The sequence below is a fragment of the Capra hircus genome, chromosome 6 (genome assembly GCF_001704415.2).
Source record: "Capra hircus breed San Clemente chromosome 6, ASM170441v1, whole genome shotgun sequence".
In the NCBI taxonomy this organism is placed as follows: domain Eukaryota; kingdom Metazoa; phylum Chordata; class Mammalia; order Artiodactyla; family Bovidae; genus Capra; species Capra hircus.
Window position 1 is genome coordinate 70940860 of NC_030813.1, and position 22169 is coordinate 70963028.

General features: G+C 40.8%; 1 long non-coding RNA gene across 1 annotated transcript; it reads left to right on the forward strand.

The window, feature by feature from the left end:
* Positions 737–18777, forward strand: LOC108636277. The gene is made up of 3 exons (XR_001918249.1): positions 737–756; positions 11954–12021; positions 18497–18777. It is a non-coding gene; the product is annotated as an uncharacterized LOC108636277 (long non-coding RNA).

Below are 22169 nucleotides of genomic sequence, written 5' to 3' on the forward strand. Positions count from 1 at the left end.
GATGTGAAGAACTGACTCATTTAAAAAGTCCCTGATGCTGGGAAAGATTAAGGGTGGGAGGAGAAGGGGATGACAGAGGATGCGGTGGTTGGATGGCATCACTGACTCAATGGACATGAGTTTGAGTAAACTCCGGGAGTTGGTGATGGACATGGAGGCCTGGCATGTTGCAGTCTATGGGGTCGCAAAGAGTCAGACACGACTGAGTGACTGAAGCAAACTGAACTGGTAACTATGGTGTGATGCAGAGATCTCTAAATTCTTGAATTTCAAAGACCAGTGAAAGTTCATATAAAATCCAGGAATCTATCAGTGTTACAAATTATTTGCTTCATCAAATAAGTAAAGTAACTTTGTAGAAAAACCACCATTCTAGAATCTGCCTGCAATGCAGGAGACCTGGGTTTGATCCCTGGGTTGGGAAGATCCCCTGGAGAAGGGAATGGCTACCCATTCTAATATTCTTGCCTGGAGAATTCCACGGACATAGGCGCCTGGTGGGCTACCGTCTCTTGGATCACAAAGAGTTGGATATGACTGAGTGACTAACATTTTCACCATTCAATGGTTAGTAACGCATTATAAAAGGATAGTTTTAACACCCCTAAATGGACAGAATGAAAATTAGAATAAAGAAAGCTTTTTTACTTTTTTAGCATTTGGAGGCTTTTATACATCCTGCCAATGTAACAACATGGATGATGCTGAGGACATTATGCTAATCGGAAAAAGCCAGTCACAGAAGATCAAATATGTGTAAGTGTGCTTTTCACTCAGTTGTGTCCAACTCTGCGACCCCGTGGACTGTGGCCCCGTCAGGCTTCTCTGTCCACGGGATTCTTCAGGCAAGAATACTGGAGTGGATTGCCATGCCCTCCTCCAGGGATCTTTCCAACCCAGGGATTATACCCAGGTCTCCCATAGTGCAGGCAGATTCTTTACCGAGCCACCAGGGAAACAGAAGAATACTGGAGTGGGTAGCCTATCCCTTCTCCAGGGGATATTCCTGACCCAAGAATCGAACCAGGGTCTCCTGCATTGCACGCAGATTCTCTACCAGCTGAGCCACCTGGGAAGCCCAGAACAAATATATCAGGTATTTAAAATAGTCAGAGTCTTAGAAATGAAGGTACAATGATGATTGCCAGATGCTGGGGGGAGGGTGGGACTGGGCAGCTGCTGTTCGATGGGCATAAAGTGGCAGTATATAAGATGAATGCATTCTAGATTCTTCCTGTACAACATTGTGCCTGCGCTGTACTGTGCACTTAAAAATTCCTTCCTTAAGAGGGCTGAGTGTTCTTACCTCAATAAAAGATAAAGAAATAAGGAAAAGCCTTTTTCACTGGCTATTTGTCTTTATGAAAACCTTTACATGGTTCTTACTTTTCTTAATTTACTGCTGACTGGCCAAAACTGCTTCTTAGATGGAGACCAACATTTGGAAACTGCTGGGATAAAAGATATGGCTGAATCTGTGCTGGTCCCAAGAAGTCACTGGAAGAGCTCTCTGTTTGAAATGAATTATTGATATTGGTTTTTTCTCCAATGACAGCTCTTTTTCATTAAAAAAAGAAAGAGAGAGAGAGAGAGATTTTGGGAACCAGTAAATGTGCATTTTTTGCCTAGAACATTAAGGTGAAAATTCACTGCTGGCTTTACCGATGGCCAGTTGTAAGACCTTGATCAAGTTGCTAATCTCTTCAACATCTTTTCTCCCTCTGCAAAGTAGGGATTATCATGCTGTGGTAGGCAACCTCGAAGATGGCCCCCAATGGTCCTGATTCCTGGTATCCACACCCTTCTGTAATCCACTCTCCTGCAGCAGGGCTGGACCCAGTGATTCACTTCTAACAAACAGACTATGGTGAAAGTAATGGGAGATCACTCCAAGATTGGGTTACAGATTATAAGAGCTCTTTCCACTTTCTTTCTGAATCACTGGGGGGAAGCCAACTGCCATGTTGGGAGGTGCCTTGTGGAGAGGTCACTATGAGGAAATGAAGCCTGCCAACAGACACTCGAGTGAGGTGGAAAGGGAGCTTTCCTCTGCCTTTAGATGAGCAGCAGCAGACCAGCAGCAGAACTGTGGCTTCCCGGGAGACCCTTACCCAGAAGTACCCAGTGAAGCCGCACCCAGGGTCCTGATCCACAGAAAGTATGAGATCATGAATATTTGTGGTTTTAAGCTGCTTAATGTTGGGGTAATTTGTATATGGCAATAAGTATTAATACAAATGCCTACCTTGCAAAACTGTGAAGAACAATTGGAAAAAACGTGCTTAATTAGATCACCTATGCTAATAATCTAAAACCTATGAAACAGGAAGAGAAAGCCTAGCTCATAAAAGGCAGCCTATAAATGTTAGTTTTCTCTTCCATTCGCCTCTAAAATGAGAACAATCATAACTGCTCTGTTGTGAAAATGTTTTGAAAAATGTAATCTACTATGGAACTATAATACATGTAATAATGTAAGGTATTATTGTAACAAGAAAGAAAACATTGTTACTTTAAAAGCTGTTTGCAGGTTACACTGGTTTGGTTGGCCCAAAAGGAATGAAGAATTCATAAGAAGACACTAGGTCTTTTGTTTGGGAGGAGGGGACCCTAAATAAGTGGGTACAATTATGAGAAAGAAAGGAATTCACTGAAAGCTGGAATTCAAAACAGGAGGTGACCCTGATAATGTAAGAACCCCTCCACCCCCTGCCAGGAAGCTTTGGCAATCTTGGAAAAGGTGTGGTTTTCCCACAATACTCAAGATTGGGCCACATACTATTTAATGTGTATGTTCAAAGACAAGTGTCTCTAAAATGATGGAGGGCCTGGAGGGTACATGGGCAGGGAATACAAAGATCATGAGATAGGTACAGGACTGAAATCTGACCCAGAATAAAGCTTAGCCTTGAGTTTGGGGACAGAATGAAGGTATAAAGTAAATCATTATAGAAACACTCAAGGAAAAAGCTCTTTGTCAAAGTATGGAGGACAATCATGTTTGTCGTAAATGTTTTCCACTACCACTCATTTTATTTATTCTTATTAATTGTTAATTAATCTTCTTAATCTCTTGTTCATTTAAGAGATACAAAGAAGGTGTGTTGTTTGCTAGTCAAGGAATGGAGTCAATAGTAAGTCAAATTTTCCCACAATTTATGTTACTTTAATAAAAATTATGTGATTCCTTGGGTGTTCTCCTTTTTTTTCTTTTACTTGCTTTGAGGGAGAAGTAGAACTTTTTAAATTATTTGTTTATTTATTATTATTTGGCTCTGCCACATGGCTTGCAGGATTTTAGTTCCCCAGCCAGGGATTGAACCCTGGCCCTGGCAGTGAAAGTGCCAAGTCCCAACTACTGGACCACTAGGGCATTCCTGGTATGATTGTGTGTGTGTGTGTGAAAACTAAGAATCCAGAGTAGTTCAGAGAATAAGACATTTGTATACCCAGCTTGGGCATTGTGCCTGCAGATGTGGCTGGTTCTGTCCTTTATTTCAGTCTTTCATAAGCCACAGGACAAAGTCTAAGCTGCTTGGTGCAACATTCAAGGTCCTTCATCATCTGCCTTCTGACCATCTCTCCAGTGGCACTTCCCACCCAATCCTTACCCCCTCCTATGACACACACCAGCAACACCAAACTGCCCGATCACCAGAATTCACCTGCTGTTTCAGACTTCTCTGCCTATAATCCACCATGTACTACTTCATCTTTAAGAGCCCAACTCAAAGGTCACCTCTACTGGGAAGCATCCTCCAGCCCCCATCGGTCCTTTCTCACAACCCCTTCTGTCCTGGGCATCTGTTTCCATAACTGTATTATGTTTAAGTGTGTGGGCTGCTTAAAGCTACCACTCACTAGCTATGTGACCTTGAACCAGTTGTTTAACTCCTCTGTCCCTCAGATTCCTTATTTGTTAAATGATGTAGGTATATTGTGAGGATTAAATGAGTCAATCCTTGTAAATTTAGAACGGTGCCTGGCACATCATAAGTGCTCCGTTTTCATTATAATTATGAATTTGCTTATCCTTCTGTTTGCTTATTTGATTCTGAGCACCTTGGAATTAAGGACAACACAATGTCCAACACATAAAAGAAACTGAAGACTATACATTTCGTGCTAATGAAAATCTGGTGTGTGTGCATGTGTGTGTATTTTTAAAAAGAAACTTCTGTAGCTATGGATTCCTTAGTGAATTTCTTAATAATGCCCAGATGTTTGAAAACATGAACTAAATTTGATTTTGTATATTCCATAAGCATCTATTGATAATGATAATAAAAATCCTATTTTTGTTTAAAAATAAGCTGCCAAACACTATCCTCAGAGCCCATGGAGAAGCAAACCAGGTCCATCTTTTATTTTCCTCCATGTGAACAAAACACCAAATTTAATTTGCATCTGTATTAAGAAGCTTTTTTTTTTTTAAGACTTTCATTAAAAGCAGAATATGGCATTTGGGAAGGATAATTAAACACATCTGAAACCCAGGAGATAACAAGAGATGAAGAATTTTGTAATAAAATCAGCCTAGTTAAATCCCCTCCCCTTCCTTCTAAGTTCAAAAATGACTGTTCTTGGAAAACAGAGTGGGCTCTTCATTTAGAGCCTTGCTGGAGGCTTGCTGTGTGGAGGCTTGTGGAGGCTTGGAGTCTCCACTCCTTGAGGGAGGAGGTAGACACTGTTACAGAATTAATTCAAAAGTCTAAGCTGGGGAGTGCAGCCATACTGCTTCTCCTGCAGACCTGACTCAGGTTTTACAACCTCCACGTGACCTTCCCTGACCACCCAGACATCTCTGAAGTCATAGCACTGATTAGCTAATCCAGAGACTTCCAAATTTTTTCTATTCACAGCATCTCGTGTCTCCCAATTTCTTTGTGTGCGGTATTCCTTGGCCAAAAGAAATCTTAATAGTCTTCATCATTAGCAGTTATGTCTGAAAAAATCATGTCCTAACAACTTAGCTGCTGTTTGAAAGAAATACTACATACAAACTGAAAGAAAATTGCTCTTTGAAATTTTATTCTTACATAACCCTAATTGCTTACTAATGGATATATATGCCTGTTGGGCACTATACAACTTCTTAAACTTTGAAATCAGATTGGACACCACCACTTTCTTTGCTTGTTCCATATGGATTTTTGTGTAGTACTTACATTTTTTTTTATCACAGTAGAGTTACTGTGAGAATTCAGCTTTGCCAAGTTGTAAGACAGAGGAATGTAGCATGATCTAATGCACAAACAATGAACTACTAGTAACACATATGATGAGGATTACTGGTCTCTGGGATTTTTTTATTAAAAAAATATCCCATGGTGCCCCTGTGAATTCACTGTAGCACCCTGGCGTGCCTCAGTGTACAGTTTGGAAATCTTAAATATTATCCCTGGCTACTCAAAATTTGGCCATGAGCCTTCAACCTTGGCATTAAGTAGGAACTTATTCCCACCGCCCCCAAACTACAGATCAGAATGCGCATTTTAACAAGATGCCTAAAGAGATTTGTGTGCATATAACAGTTTGAGAGGCACAGTTATAAGCATTATTGAGCACCAGATCATATCCTGCTATTCTGAGATGCCCTATATTAGTATATTTTTAGATTCTTGTGCTTTTTAAAAAGGTTATTGCATCTTTTCTGTACAACTTTCCCATGTGGGTAGTTAGCTAGATGGAGGGCAGAGATGTCATTATGCTTTGTGATCTCCCCAGTGTTCAGTGTGGAGTATCTTGCACGGAGTAAGGGGCTCAAATATCTGCTGAACAAATGGATCCAATCTCTGGGCCTCCCAGACATACTTGGTGGAATCACTTGTACAAGAAAATTATTGGCAAAGCTAGATCCCAAAGATACCAACAACATTCTTAGTAGATATAGGATGAATATGGCGTTTTAGGATCTTGGGTTTAATATGTTAGTTCTTTTAAAATGGACGCATCCTGATATTTGCATCATAGCAAGAAGAGAATTATACCTTATTTTTTCAGCCTGATGGGGAATATAATTATGTTGTAGTTATGTAGCCCCAAACTACAGTGACATGATTATATAAAAGTGAAGGCAGAAAAGAAGCTGTTAAAATTTAGGTATGCTGCATTTCCTGAAAATATAATGCACTGAGTGTTCGAAGATGATAATGCCATTTATTAATCGCACTCACGAATCATTTGAATGCCAAAATCTGCATCCATGCAAAATGTCATGGAAATTGGATTTGATTCTGTTTAAAACAGCTGCCTCCACTACAGCCAAACTGAATGTACCACATTCTTGGGAATAAATTTGAAAGGAAAGGAAAGCAGAAACATTGCTTTGCTTTGTCAGAGGGTTCAAGTTTGTTCTCAGTGCCATCAGGTACTCACTACTTTTCTTTTTCCTTCAGAGATATTTCTCTCATCAAATGTTCCACTGACTCATTGAAACAAAGCATCATGCTAGTGGATAAAAGGCCACTCTGGTCTCTCTGCAGCCAGTGTGAATCTGCTTCATAACCACAAACTACTTTTCTCATCCCAAGTAGCCATCTCATAGATGTGGGAGGGAAGAGAGGGAGTCAGCTAGGAGCATAGAATGATGGCATCTTAATAGACCAGTAGGTCTTGGAGGTATAAACATCCACTCCTTAGCATGTGCTCTTGACTCCAGCTCTGTAACACAGCCCACCCCCTCCCACTGCGGCCATCACTCAGCTGGGTTACTGCAGCAGGTGCTTACTTCGTGTCTTGGCTTCATTCTTACTCATTAATACAGCCCATCTCCACAGAGCCTCCTGACAAACCTTTAAAAACAAAACAAGACAAAAATAGACCACATGACTCCCTTGCCCAAAACTGATGGGTCAGAATTGCTCATGACCACTTGAATAAAATCCATCCCCCTTCCACAGCTAACCAGACCTTACAGGATCTGGCCATGCGCCTTTCTAACCTCATTCCATATCCACTCCATTTACACTACTCTCCAGCCACGCAGGTGGCACTAGGGGTAAAGAACCTGCCTGCCAATGCAGGAGGTGTAAGAGACACAAGTTCAATCCCTGGGTTGGGAAGATCACTTGGAGGAGGGCATAGCAACCCACTCCAGTGTTCTTGCCTGGAGAATCCAATGGATAGAGGAGCCTGGTGGGCTACAGTCCATAGGGTCTCACAGAGTCGGACACGACAGAAACAACTTAGCACCAGCCACACTCACCTCCTTATCCCTGGAGTGCACCAAACTCCTTCACTCTTCCAGGCCTTGCGCTAGCTCCTCCTGCTGCCTGGAGTGCTCTTACCCTAGATCTTCATGTAGATAACTGTTTCTCACCACTCAAATATCAGCAAAGAAGGAACCTCTTCAGGAAAGTTTGCCTGTCTACCCACCCTATATAAATAGTTGCTCTTAACAAACACATATCTCTCTGGATATTATTGGTATTATCCCATTTAGTGTTCTTAAACACATACACTATCTGAATGCATCCTATTTATTAATTAACATGCCAGTTTTAGAAATTATGTTTCCCCATAATAATAAATGCTCAGTGGGATCGGGGATCATATATATTTTATTCACACCCACATTCCTTTAGCAGACTCTGATATAAGAGGCACGCTTTTATAAAACCTTTAGAAATGAACTCTCTTGTTTTCCTAGAATAATTGAGATCCAGAAGAGTTGTGGGCATATGCCACACCATATAGGCAGTTAATGATGAGGCCAAGGACCCAGTCTAGGAGTTACTGGTTCACTGCTATTTCTGTTGCACCTCCTGGCTTTCACTCAAAGGAAAAACGATCTCAACCCAAGTGGTTTAAAAAAACTGTTCAAAAAAAAATTCAGATGACTCTGATTCAGTCATGCCCCATCTTTGGATATGAAATTGTCTGCAAAGTTCATTGTCCAAACTTTTCTGTGTAAAGATTGTTCACCAAACTTCCCAGGGCGTTCACATATAAGTCAGTTTAGACTTCAAGGTAGAAGTTTTTTTTTTTTTTTTTAAGTTTCATCTTTTATTAATAAAATGAATCTGTTGTTGAAATTAACATATCAGATGGAACAACAAAACTAGAAATAACTTAGATCTCTGAAGATAATTTATTCATTAAATTAGAACTTTTAAACACAGGCAAAAGAGAAAATAACTATTATTAAAATGTTCCAACCAAATTGCTGCTTATCTTACACTATGCTAATTAGTAACAGCACCCGAAATTCACTCTTCCACAACCATCAGAGAAAATTGGAGATTATAGAAAGGCTGCAGGAGGACGGTTGATAGGCAGGCAGGGGGGCTGTGCTAGTAGTAGTTATTAGAAAGACTGAATACAAACCATTAAGGTTTGAGTTCAAAACCATCCTTGGGGTTTGTGTCAGGTTGTTAATACTTCTCTCTTCTTTCCACCATCCTGAGGACAACCCTGTAATACTTGCAAGTTAGGTTCCTCATAGGATTATGAGAAATCATTTTCTGCATGCAGATAGAATGATCCTAATAAAGCACAAAATATACTAGGTCACATTCCCACTTAAAACCCTTCAAAGTCTCCTCATTGCCCTTAGGAGAAAAATGCATACTCCTTAGCATGAACTACTGGTCCTATCACATGGTGCCCCTATTTGCTTCTCAATTTTATCTTTCCTTTGTATTCTCTGCCTCAGTCACATGCAACTATATTCAGTCTTTCACCTGAGAACATTTGTAGATGCTGACTCCTTAGCTGAATGCATATTTCTCTTTTAAATATTAGAAATATAGTATAACAGCACATGTTATGGACTGACCTTTGTACTCCCAAAATTTGAATGTTGAAGTTCTAACTTCCAGTGTGACTGTATGTGGAGATAGGGCCCTTAGGAGGTAATTAAGGTTGAATGAGGTCATAAGTGTGAGGCTCTAATATGATAAGATTAATGTCTTCGTAAAAAGAGAAACCCAGTAACTTTCTCTCTCTTGCTCTCTCTCTCTCTCTCTCTCTGTGTACAAGTAAGCAATCATTGAGCACACAGCAAGATAGATGGTGGCCCCTTATAAGACAAGAGAAGAAGCCTCAGAATCAAACCTACCTTTCTGCCACCTTGATCTTGGATAGCATCTTTTATAAGCTCCTTGATCCAGTCTTTAGAACTGTAAGAAATAAATGTCTGTGGTTTAAGCCACCTAGTCTATGGTATTTTGTTATGACAGCTTGAGTTGGCTAATACACTCTAGAAAATATTATTAAAATAATAAAATAATAATACTAACAACAATAGTGTAGTTTGTGTATTCCAGGTATTATACTAACCATTCTATAATGTGATAGCTCACATAATCTTCAAGACACCCATAATATAGCTATTATTGTTTCCATTTTGCAAGTAAAGTGCAGTTCAGAGAGGTTATATCTTTCTCTTAGCAGTGATAAACCTGAAATCAATAAAGGTAAGTAATGTACCGTCACACACACAAGGTGCCTTGAAGAACAAGGATTGTGACCTGGCCCTAACTGGCTGCAAGTCCTTTGTAATTGCTGCCCCATGCCTGCCCATTGATTAAAGCTCTGGAGTCCTATGAGGGATTGCTGAAGGACCCTGGGATGTCTTGCCTAACAATATCTAATAGTGTGCCCAAAGATACTCACCTCAAGTATCTGGAGGATGGATTAATTTGGAAGAGGGACTAGATTATTTTCCAAAAACTTAAGCAAAGTCATTTGAACCAATGACAGGAAGTTTCTGAAAATAGATTTCAGCCACTTCAATGAAGATTTTTCTCACAGTTCAGAGATGAGATGGGCTATCTGGAGACCTGGGTCTCAAGAAGTGGGCTGAAGAAGGAACTGGAAATTAATTCAAGGCTAGAATGGAGATGACCAGACACTAGGCTAGAGTTAGACCAGATAACCTCTAAGGTTCCATCCAGCTTTGGGAATAACTGACCCCAGGTTTTCACAATGAGTGGACTCTTCACAACCTTATTGTTGGTACAACCATTTAAGGTTGCAAAACACATGGTCCTAAACCAGCCATGTTTGGTGAAGATGTGGTTGTATTTTTCTGTCGCTTTTATAACCAGACTTCCTTTTACTGAATGCCTGAAGGGAGGTACAGTGAACTGCCCATTCTTGCTTGGGAATAAGTAATTGCACTTGTGAGTTCGCAAAGGTCATCCCAGTTCTCCACTTTTACTTCACCCTCTTCCCCTGCCTCCTGAAGCCCAAACTAGGATGGTAAGCTACAACAAGGCTCAGTGAGGGAAGTTAAACCCTCTGGTTTCCATCTTTCATAATCAAAATCACAAGTATAATACTTTCTGAGAGGAAGTTTTATATTTTACAAAAGGAAGTTTTACTTTGAAAACTATTGAAGAAGAGGTAAGAGAAACAAATATTTTTAGCTTGCTGTAGTTCAATTTGCCAAGTTGGCGGCAGATTTATTCTTTTTCAGGGATTTTTTACTTTTTCCTCTATTTTCCCCCCATGTTTAATTATACAACCATCAAGCTTTTGTTCTCCCAATATACCTAAGTAACATTGGATGCTTTCTTTTCATTTTAGACTGACCAGTACAGTTCTCAGAAAATTAATTAATTCAGCCAATTTGTGCTTTGCTTTAAAGCAATAAATAAATGTCTTGAGTGCCTATTCTGTGCCAGGGTCTTTGCTAGACTTCAGGATACAAAAAATGAACAAACCCTGGCCTCCATTCTGGAGGAAAAACTTACTGAACTTTTTGGGTTGCAAATTACAGAAACCAAACTTCAATTAGCTTAGGCAAAAAAAGGGAGTTTGTTGACTCACATATCCAAACCACAGAAATGACCAGGACAACATGAACTAGAGACTTGGGTGCTTTTCAAATGTTTATTCCCATCTCTTATCTCAGCTTGATTTCTGTTTTGGCAATTTCCCATGAAACTGACACCATAACAACCAAGAACCCAAGGTTATACCTTCTCTCTTTTTTTCTACCCAAGAGGAAAAAACACTTTTCCACACAGTTGCATATAAAAATGTCCTAGGAAAGAACTTGATTGGTCCAGCATAGGTCATATGCTGTCAGACACTGCGGCTATAGGGGTAAGGTCAGCAATCTTAAAAAAAAAAGTTTATTAAAGTATAATTCATATACAGAGAACTGTACATATTTAATGTGTACAGTTTAATGAGTCCAGACATCTGCTACCATTTAAATCTCATATTACAACAGAGGGATCTGCAAGGGTAGAGAGGGAGGAACAGTTTCCTAAGTCAAAGTGGGTGCTGGTGATGGTTTAGTTGCTCAGTTGTGTTGGACTCTTTATGACCTCATGACTGTAGCCCACCAGGCTCCTCTGTCATGGAATTCTCCAGGCAAGAATACTGCAGTGGGTTGCCATTTTCTTCTCTAGAGGATCTTCCTGACTCAGGGATTGAACTTGCATTGCAGGTGAATTCTTTACCACTGAGCCACCAGGGAAGCCTTAAAGGGGGTACTGTTACTTGAAAAAAGAGTGCTCCTATGCAGACCAAAGACCACAAACCCATCTCAAGGAGCTTACTGTGTTATAGGGAAGACAGATATGCAAGCAAATAACAATAAAGTAATGTTATAACAGGCTTTAATGGGAGTATGCGTAAGAGTAATGCTGAGGGCTATCAAAGCACGAGAAAGAAATTAATTCTTCCTGGAGGTTTAGAAGAAGCTGAATTCATGGAGAAATGAGAAGGGATGGGAAAATAGGATTAAATCAGGTTGTGGTAGGCCTAGAGTACTAAGTTGAGGAGTTTGGGTACAATTCAGTGGGCTACAGGATGGGACTTGAGAATATTATGCACGGGAGTGTCACAGGACCACTTAGAGACATCCTCCATGGGATCCTGCTCTTTTGGAGACCCAGCTGGCCCTCTGATAGACATATCAATTTCCACAAGACAAGGAGTCCAAAGGGCCAATGAGGTGTGTTCACTCACAGCCTGAATTCTTTCCCACTTCTAGACCACAATCCGAGGGCTCAGAAACTGAAATTCCCTGCTCAAAGGATGACAAGCCTGCTTTTAGGGATGGTAAGTTCTGCAGACCGCCATAGGTCTCTCCTCTAGGCCTCCATAGGTCTATCCAATGGGAAAAGAATAATCTTTTCAATGAACTGTGCTGGGAAAACTGGATATCTACATGCAAAAGACTGAAGTTGAACACTTACCTCACATCATATACAAAATTAATTCAAAATGACACAAAGACCTAGATATAAGAGATCTGTAAAACTCTTAGAAGAAATTGAGATAAATCTTTATCACCTCAGATTTGGGAATGGACTTATAGATGTGGCACTGAAAGCCTGAAAAACAAAAGGAAAAATAGAAAAGTTACACTTCATCAAAGTTAAAATTTTTGTGCTTCAAAGGACATTATCAAGACAGTGAAAAGACTGGGAAAGAAATATTTGTAAATCAAATGTCTGATGAAGAAGATATATTTATATATAAACAGCTCATATAGCTCAGTAATAAAAAGATAGCCTAATTTAAAAATTAGAAAATGAACTGAATAAACATTTCTCCAAATCAGATAGAAAAATGGCCAATAAGCATATGAAGTTGTTTAACATTATTAGTCATTCAGTTCAGTTAAGTTCAGTCCCTCAGTTGTGTCTGACTCTTTGGACCCCATGAATCGCACGGCATGCCAGGCCTTCCTGTCCATCACCAACTGCCATGAGTTGACTCAAACTCATGTCCATCAAGTCAGTGATGCCATCCAGCCATCTTATCCTCTGTCGTCCCCTTCTCTTCCTGCCCCCAATCCCTCCCAGCATCACAGTCTTTTCCAATGAGTCAACTCTTCACATGAGGTGGCCAAAGTATTGGAGTTTCAGCTTTAGCATCATTCCTTCCAAAGAACACCCAGGACTGATCTCCTTTAGAATGCACTGGTTGGATCTCCTTGCAGTCCAAGGGACTCTCAAGAGTCTTCTCCAACACCACAGTTCAAAAGCATCAATTCTTTGGTGCTCAGCTTTCTTCACAGTCCAACTCTCACATCCACACATGACCACAGGAAAAACCATAGCCTTGACTAGATGGACCTTAGTCGGCAAAGTAACGTCTCTGCTCTTAAATATACTATCTAGGTTGGTCAAAACTTTTCTTCCAAGGAGTAAGCGTCTTTTAACTTCATGGCTGCAGTCACCATCTGCAGTGATTTTGGAGCCCAAAAAAATAAAGTCTGACACTGTTTCCACTGTTTCCCCATTTATTTCCCATAAAGTGATGGGACCAGATGCCATGATCTTCGTTTTCTCAATGTTGAACTTTAAGCCAACATTTTCACTCTCTTCTTTCATTTTCATCAAGAGGCTTTTTATTTCCTCTTCACTTTCTGCCATAAGGGTGGTATCATCTGCATATCTGAGGTGATTGATATTTCTCTCGGCAATCTTGATTTCAGCTTGTGCTTCGTCCAGTCCAGCGTTTCTCATGATGTACTCTGCATAGAAGTTAAATAAGCAGGGTGACAATATACAGCCTTAACGTACTCCTTTTCCTATTTGGAGCCAGTCTATTGTTCTATGTCCAATTCTAACTGTTGCTTCCTGACCTGCATACAGGTTTCTCAAGAGGCAGGTCAGGTGGTCTGGTATGCCCATCTCTCTCAGAATTTTCCACAGTGTATTGTGATCCACATAGTCAAAGGCTTTGGCATAGTCAATAAAGCAGAAAGAGATGTTTTTCTGGAACTCTCTTGCTTTTTCCATGATCCAGCAGATGTTGGCAATTTGTTCTCTGGTTCCTCTGCCTTTTCTAAAACCAGCTTGAACATTAGGAAGTTCATGGTTTATGTATTGCTGAAGTCTGGCTTGGAGAATTTTGAGCATTACTTTACTAGCATGTGAGATGAGTGCAATTGTGTGGTAGTTTGAGCATTCTTTGGCATTGCCTTTCTTTGGGATTGGAATGAAAACTGACCTTTCCAGTCCTGTGGCCACTGCTCAGTTTTCCAAATTTGCTGGCATATTGAGTGCAGCACTTTCACAACATCATCTTTCAGGATTTGAAATAGTTCAACTGGAATTCCATCACCTCCACTAGCTTTGTTCATAGTGATGCTTTCTAAGGCCCACTTGACTTCCCATTCCAGGATGTCTGGCTCTAGGTGAGTGATCACACCATCATGATTATCTAGGTCATGAAGATCTTTTTTGTACAGTTATTCTGTGTATTCTTGCCACCTGTTCTTAATATCATCTGCTTCTGTTAGGTCCATTTCTGTCCTTTATCGAGCCCATCTTTGCATGAAATGTTCCCTTGGTATCTCTAATTTTCTTGAAGAGATCTCTAGTCTTTCCCATTCTGTTGTTTTCCTCTATTTCTTTGCATTGATCGCTGAGGAAGGCTTTCTTATCTCTTCTTGCTATTCTTTGGAACTCTACATTCAGATGTGACTATCTTTCCTTTTCTCCTTTGCTTGTCGCTTCTCTTCTTTTCACAGCTATTTGTAAGGCCTCTCCAGACAGTCATTTTGCATTTTCGCATTTCTTTTCCATGGCGATGGTCTTGATCCCTATCCTGTACAGTGTCACAAACCTCCATCCACAGTTCATCAGGCACTCTATCTATCAGATGTAGGCCCTGAAATCTATTTCTCACTTCCACTGTATAATCATAAGGGATTTGATTTAGGTCATACCTGAATGGTCTAGTGGTTTTCCCTACTTTCTTCAATTTTAGTCTGAATTTGGCAATAAGGAGTTCATGATCTGAGCCACAGTCAGCTCCTGGTCTTGTTTTTACTGACTGTATAGAGCTTCTCCATCTTCTACTACTTCTGTCTACTACTTCTATAGCTTCTCTCTCCATCTATCTCCTACTGTGGGCAGGAATCCCTTAGAAGAAATGGAGTAGCCATCATGGTCAACAAAAGATTCTGAAATGCAGTACTTGGATGCAATCTCAAAAATGACAGAATGATCTCTATTCGTTTCCAAGGCAAACCATTAAATATCATGGTAATCCAAGCCTATGTCCCAACCAGTAATGCTGAAGAAGCTGAAGTTGAAAGGTCCTATGAAGACCTACAAGACCTTTTAGAACTAACACCCAAAAAGATGTCCTTTTCATTATAGAGGACTGGAATGCAAAAGTAGGAAGTCAAGAAACACCTGGGGTAACAGGCAAATTTGGCCTTGGAATATGGAATGAAGCAGGGCAAAGGCTGATAGAGTTTTGCCAAGAGAACGCACTGGTCATAGCAAACACCCTCTTCCAACAACACAAGAGAAGATTCTATACATGGACATCACTAGATGGTCAACACCGAAATCAGATTGATTATTAGTCATTGAAAGTGAAAGTGACATTGCTCAGTCATCTTCGACTCTTTGCGACGCAGTGGACTGTAGCCCACCAAGCTCCTTCGTCCATAGGATTCTCCAAGCAAGAATACTGGTGTGGGTTGCCATTTCCTTCTCCAGGGGAATCTTCCTGACCCAGGGATGGAACCCAGGTCTCCCACGTTGCAGGCAGACGCTTTAATCAGATTGATTATTAGTCATTAGGGAAATGCAAACCAAACTTGAAAAGACATGAAGGTGTGGCATGTGAATTATCTCTCAGTCAAGTTCACTCAGTCATGTCTAACTCTTTGTGATCCCATGGATTGTAGCCTACCAGGCACCTCTGTCCATGGAATTCTCCAAGCAAAAACACTGGAATGGTTTGCCACTCTCTTCTCCAGGGCATCTTCCTGACCCAGGGATCGAACCCAGGTCTCCTGCACTGCAGGCAGGTTTTTACCATCTGAGCCACCAGGGAAGCCTATCTCTCAGTAAAACTGTTAATTTTTTTGAAAGGCAGCCTGAAGGGAAGAGGGAATAAGTAATTCAGTAAATATATAGACACATACATACACAAGTGCATAAATAAAATGGACATATATTTAAAACAAAATGTTCAGATTCCCTCTGGGGAATTGCCAGCGATTTAAGTTATTCTGTAACAAACAACATTTAGGTATCAAAATTCTTAACTACTTAAAAGCTTAAAAATGAAAAGCATTCCATCCACTCCAGTTGCCTATTAAATGGGTAATTAATCCCTGTTTTCAGGCCTCATATCTTCCTATGGAAATACTCTTCCAGTGCAACACACCTGGCCTCTCCAAACCCCTGTCCCCAATACAGCAGCAACTTAACTGACTGGTGAATTTAAAAATGAAACTGAGCGTGCGCTCTAGTGCAGCTGGGTCTGCCTACAGAGAGGCATTTTGGAAGCTCCTTGTGGCAGTCTTTGTCCCTGCAAGGGATCAGAACTCAACTTAGAGGGATGGGAAAGGTGTTAGAGATCCACGTGATGCACATTGTGGTGGTTTTAAAATATCCACAAATTCTCTGGCATTTTTCCCATCTGAAGGTAGAGTCTCTATGTACTTCCCTTTTGAACCTAGCTAAGGACTTTGCTTCAGAGAAGGCATTGGCAACCCACTCCAGTACTCTTGCCTGGAAAATCCCATGGACGGAGGAGCCTGGTAGGCTGCAGTCCATGGGGTCACGAAGAGTCGGACACGACTGAGCGACTTCACTTTCACTTTTCACTTTCATGCATTGGAGGAGGAAATGGCAACCCACTCCAGTGTTCTTGCCTGGAGAATCCCAGGGATGGAGGAGCCTGGTGGGCTGCCATCTCTGGAGTCGTACAGAGTCGGACTTGACTGAAGAGACTTAGCAGCAGCAGCAGCAGCAAGGACTTTGCTTAATCAATAGAATAAGACAGACGTTGTGCAGCCTGACTTCTGAGGGTGTTAAAAGAAAAAATGTCGCATGGCTTCTGTTAGTTTCTCTTGGAACAATCATTTTGGGACTCTTCGGTCACCAGAAGTTCAGGGGCCCTGAGGTCACCATATGGAGAGAGCATATGCCACGAGAGGGAGAGACAGTGCTCCAGCCACAGCTGTTGGAGGCTTTCCAGCCCAGGTGCTAGACACGGCAGTGAATGTGCCTGCTCCCCGTCGCCATTTGACCGCAACCATGTGAGGGACCCTGTGACACTCACCTCCATGAGACTGGCAAGTTCCCGTTTATTTGTGAGCAAACAAATGATTGGTATCATTTTATGATTTAGGGTGGCATATCAGAGGGGAAAAAAATCCAGAACACATAATATTCTCCACCGCAATCTTTACTAATAATGAAGTTTGATCTCCTCTCTTTTTTTCATTTTTGGCCCCACCATGTGGCGTATGGGATCCCAGTTCGGGGACTGAACCCATGCCTTCTGCAGTGATAGCATGGAGTCTTAACACTGGACTGCTAGGGAAGTTCCTGATCTGCTCTTATTTAGCCTCTTTTTCATATTTGTCGGTTGGTTTCAAACTCAGGAGGGAAAATTTATTCAATGGCCTCCTAAAACTCCAACGTTATCAACCCAATATAAGAATTTTTCTTGTCCACTAAGTGGACATGGATGGTGTTTCTGCTTGACTTTAATGGTCAAAAATGTCTCCCCAAACAGTCAATTAGAAGGGCTTTTTCTTAGAGTGTTATTTCTTAATTTTTAAAAACTCTTTAAAATAGCACTGAACAAATCTGCTCTATCTTGTGCATATACATCTGTCAAACTTTTCACAGCAGACATTTTTCTCAACTTCTTGCCACTTTTCTTATTAGAGGTTCAAATAGTACAGTGGTCCTCAAACTTGCACGTGCATCAGAATTGTGTGGAGGGCTCACAACATGGGCTCCTGGATTCCCTCCCCAGAATTCCTGATTCAGTAGCCCTGGGAGGGGCAGGAGAATTTTCATATCTAGTAAGTTCCCAAGTGCGGCTAATGCTGTGATCCAGCACAGATACTCTTTGAGAACCACCGAGCTTGAAAAATCAAATGTATAGAATGGTAGAAAGAGTTCTCATGTTGGCTGTGCCATCTTCTAGTAAAATGCAAAGGTCCCTAATAAGATGAAGGTCCCCATGTGAATAAAGAGGAACAAATGGAAGATAATCAATTTGTAAATCCCATTCATCAAGTGACAATGGCCAAGACCGTTTCATGAAGGCTGGTCATGAAGCAAGTGTTTTCTTTCGTCTCATTAAAGTACATGGTTTTGTCACAAAGACAGTGCCAGGCTACAAGCACTAGACACTGGTTGAATCCAAAATGCTACCTGTTAATGAGTCCATCTATGAATCTGTGAATCCAAGATGACTAGTAATATGTTTCATAAAAGAATTATTTGAATTAGGATATGTATTTCCTAAATAAATAAATGAATGAATTCTTAACAACAAAAAGACAAAGTTCCCCAGTAAAAACCAAGACCTCTGCCTATAATACAGTTGTGAGTATCAACAACGATAATGACAAATAAGTGCTTTGCAAACCGTCTGAGGTTATATAGCCAGGAAATGTGGCTTGAAGAGATTTGCCTGTGGATTTCATCTAAGTGTTAATATCTCTTTTCAAAGTGACACGAGAATCAAATGAAATATGACAACTGAAAGCTGTGGGAGAATCCACTAACCCATTTCCTGTTTGTTTCCTTTATAGGTTCCTGTGCTTTCCAGAAGCTCCTAAAACCCGGAAGTAAAAGAAGAGTGGATAACATGTACTGAGTGCTTTCATGTGCACACAAAAGAGGCCATATTCCTGGAAGTGGAGAGCTAATGCCAGTCTTAGCTGGGACCATTATTGGGAGTCTCATTTCATCTGCAAAAAGGGACAACGATAGCCTTAATTTATAAGTTGTGAGGGCTGAGTTAATATATGTAAAGCTCTTAAAAACAGACTTGGCATGTATTAATTAATATTGTTATTGTTGTTACTGTCATTTTCTCCCTTTTAAAAATGAGGATTAGGTTCAGAGAGTTTGAGAAATATACCCCAGATCTCCTGGCTGGAACTTCTCTGCAATCCTGCCTCTCAATTAAACAGAGGAATTAGAGCAGGAAAGTCAAAATAAAATGTGTACCCATACCTTTGCCATCATCACTTCTGCCTGAAAAATACATTGCTAATGGATCACAGCACAGTGCTCTGCAGAGTCAACGCTTCAGGACCCTCCTGCAGCCAGTGCTGTGGTTGGTGAGGGCTGCCTAGAAGCCCTTGAGATGTACCTGTCTGACCACACCAGGAGTGGGAAAATTGAATCTGGCACACTTTTAGAGCATTATAAAGTGAGAAGACCAAACCCAACAATGGAATCCTGGAATGAAAGCCTTGGGCTGCTTACCGATAGAACACTATTACCACCTTCCCTCTCCTTTTGGGTTACGTTTCCCTGACTCGCAGCCTTCCACATCTTGGGGTGAAGTCAAAGAAAAGAGGGTGATGTCTACTGCCATTCTACTTTTGGTCTAGGCCAATGGTTTTTCATCTTTTAAAAAATTAACTTTGTATTTCAGAAGATATGCTTCAGTGACTCAATTTTGTCCGAGGCAACTTCACAGTAAATGCTTCCTGATCAGCAGCAGGAACTCCATTAAAACCAAATAAAAAGGGAAACATTTTAAGGATCAAAGAAGATGAAACATTACAGAAACGCCACCGTCATAGTCAAAGGTCCAGTAATTCTACACTGTGAGTCCCTGATTCTTTACAATGGTGCTAGAAAAATTAATTGTTTAATCATGATGAAGACATGGCTATAAGTAATATTAATTGATATTGCCTTGGGCCTAAATTTTATTCTTCTACCACACTGAGAAGGGGATTATTATGCAGAGTAATGGATAATCTTCAAAGAGATATTTTCTCATTCTCTGCGCCCTCTCTCCAGCATGCACTCATGGGCACTTTCTCTTGCTGTTGCTCCCTAGCTGACTTCACAAGTTCTTATTCTAGTTAAGAGTTCAGAACAGAATCAAGTTCTCCTTGAAGGTGAACATGTTTAAAGTTGTAGCTAACACATATTCAACTCTTAGATGTTTCAAGCACAGTCTTGTCTATTTAATGTGTCCAGTGCATACTGTTCTAAGCATTTCACAAATATTAACTCATTTAACCCTCACAACAATCCTATCAAATTTTACAGAAGAACAAGTCTAGCACAGAAAGGTCAAGTAACTTGCCTAAGGTCACAGCTGGAAAGTGGCACAATAGCTACCTTAGAAACAGGTATGATGATTCAGCCTAGGGAATGTGTAATGTTAGGTGTTTATGGTAAAGCTCTGGCTATCTGTTGATGACCTTCATGCTGAGTATGAACAATACTCACTTGCATGCTTGAACTCAGTTAATCCTAAATTAACTCTAAAAGGTCGACTCTAATTTCTTTCCACTTTGCAGTTGTTAAGAACCAAGACAAAAATGGCCAAGTAACTTGTCAGGGCCACACAGCTAATACATGGGATTCAAACCCAGGAGGCAGACCCCAGAGCAGGCACCTGTATCTGGCAGGCTGTACAGGAGAGACTTGTAGCTCTATTCCTGCTGTGCTTCGTCTCAGACATAAACCTCTTGTTTTCAAATCTCGTTATGTGGTCCGAGTAAACAGTGTCATTCCCCTATCCACACTTTCATCTCCCCGGTACTACACCCAGCTGCTCTTAACACAGGTCTAGACACATGAGTCAGTCTGTCTGCCTGTCTGACATCAGGGTGAGGGTCACATGTGAGAGCCAGAACTTAGTCATACTAACCACCAGGCATTCCTCAACCCATATTACCAACCCCGCTCAAATAGAGTCATTATGCCAAGAAACAGACAGCTTCATGACTTTTAACCTAAAATCTGCATTTCCCCAGCAATTAAATTTTCTTATTTGCACATCAGGAACGGTCATCATGGCAGAGTCTGGACCAAAGAATGAAACCAAGTTTAGTTTTAAATAGAAAGGTGGAGGAAAGGATTGTAATACAAAGGGCAGCGGAAACGTTAGGTTCTCAGGCTTTTAATGCACTTAGCATCTGAGAGACGTAGACTTTCTCTGAAGATTTTGGAAACCAAAACACCTGGATTCTAGAAGCTCATGCTAATGGTTATCTTACAGACATTCCTTCTCTCTCTGTCTCTGTCTCTGTGAAGCAGCACATGGCTATTCATTTCCTGATGGAGAACTCCTGGGACTTGGTAACAAGATGTTTGTGATGGATGCCCTTTATCTTTGGAATCCCTTCCTTCCTGCACTGGCAGAATCCAAATATCTTGGCCTTCCACATAGCCTGTTCCAAAGGTTGTCTTTTTAATTGAGCTTCCGCTTAAAAATCCTTAAGAATCTGTGTTTTCTTGCTACTTACTGACACCACCGTGAAATCCTGTCTGACAGTTCTGGGCCCTCATTTCCCCCGCAACATTTAAAGATAGAGTTCAGCACTCATTAAACTAGTAACTAACCTCCCTCTTGTAATTTTCTATTAAGAGTGTTTTCTTTTCTCAGACCCTAAGAAAAGGCTTTACGGTGATCAGCTTAGGACTCTTGAGAGTTGAACCTATTTTGAGAGGGAAGCACAGAGAGAAGCCTGTAGTAGTGGATTCCAATGGCCAGGCTAAGCTAAACCCCAGCATCAGATGTGAGTTCTAATCTCTGGATCTTCCAGAACAAATGAGAAGGCATAAATTAATTTTGAAAGATTTTTAATGTTAATGACTTTAAAGTTTTAGTAAAGAGCACTGTTTTCCTTAACTTTATCTTGCACAAAAGTTGAAATACCTTGTTCTTTGTCCAGATTTGAGTAACCAAACTGACCTGAGATCATTATTTTTTTAGAAAAAAAATCCTATAAACACAAACTTTCCAAAAGCAACATATTTAGCAACTAAAAGTTTATTTTGTCCACTGAAATCCATTTTATTGTGTGTCCCATTGTCCTAGTAAAACTTGAGTAAGGAAATCAAAATGCATGTTAAAACAGGGGTAGATTTTGCAAATCTGGCTGGCTCTCATTAACTCTTGATTTGTATATTTCCACATGTTGGTTGCTGTCTCCAAAACCATCCCTCCATTTCTCCAAGTCCAGTTCATTACCAGGACTGGGCTTCATGCTCACACTGGATTGTCATTATCCTACTCTTTTCTGGCACCTGTCAAAACCCTGAGATGGCTTTTTAAGACACTAAGGTCACTTGTGGCCATCCAGGCAGAGGCAGGAAGGCCTCCTGGTGTTTGCAGATCAGAGTATTCCCTGAATCTTGGCTTCTGGGCTCCTGCTTCCTGCCTGTTTCCCCTTGAAGGAGTCCCATAGGGTCATGGACTAGGGGATGCAGTTTCTACAACTCAGGGGC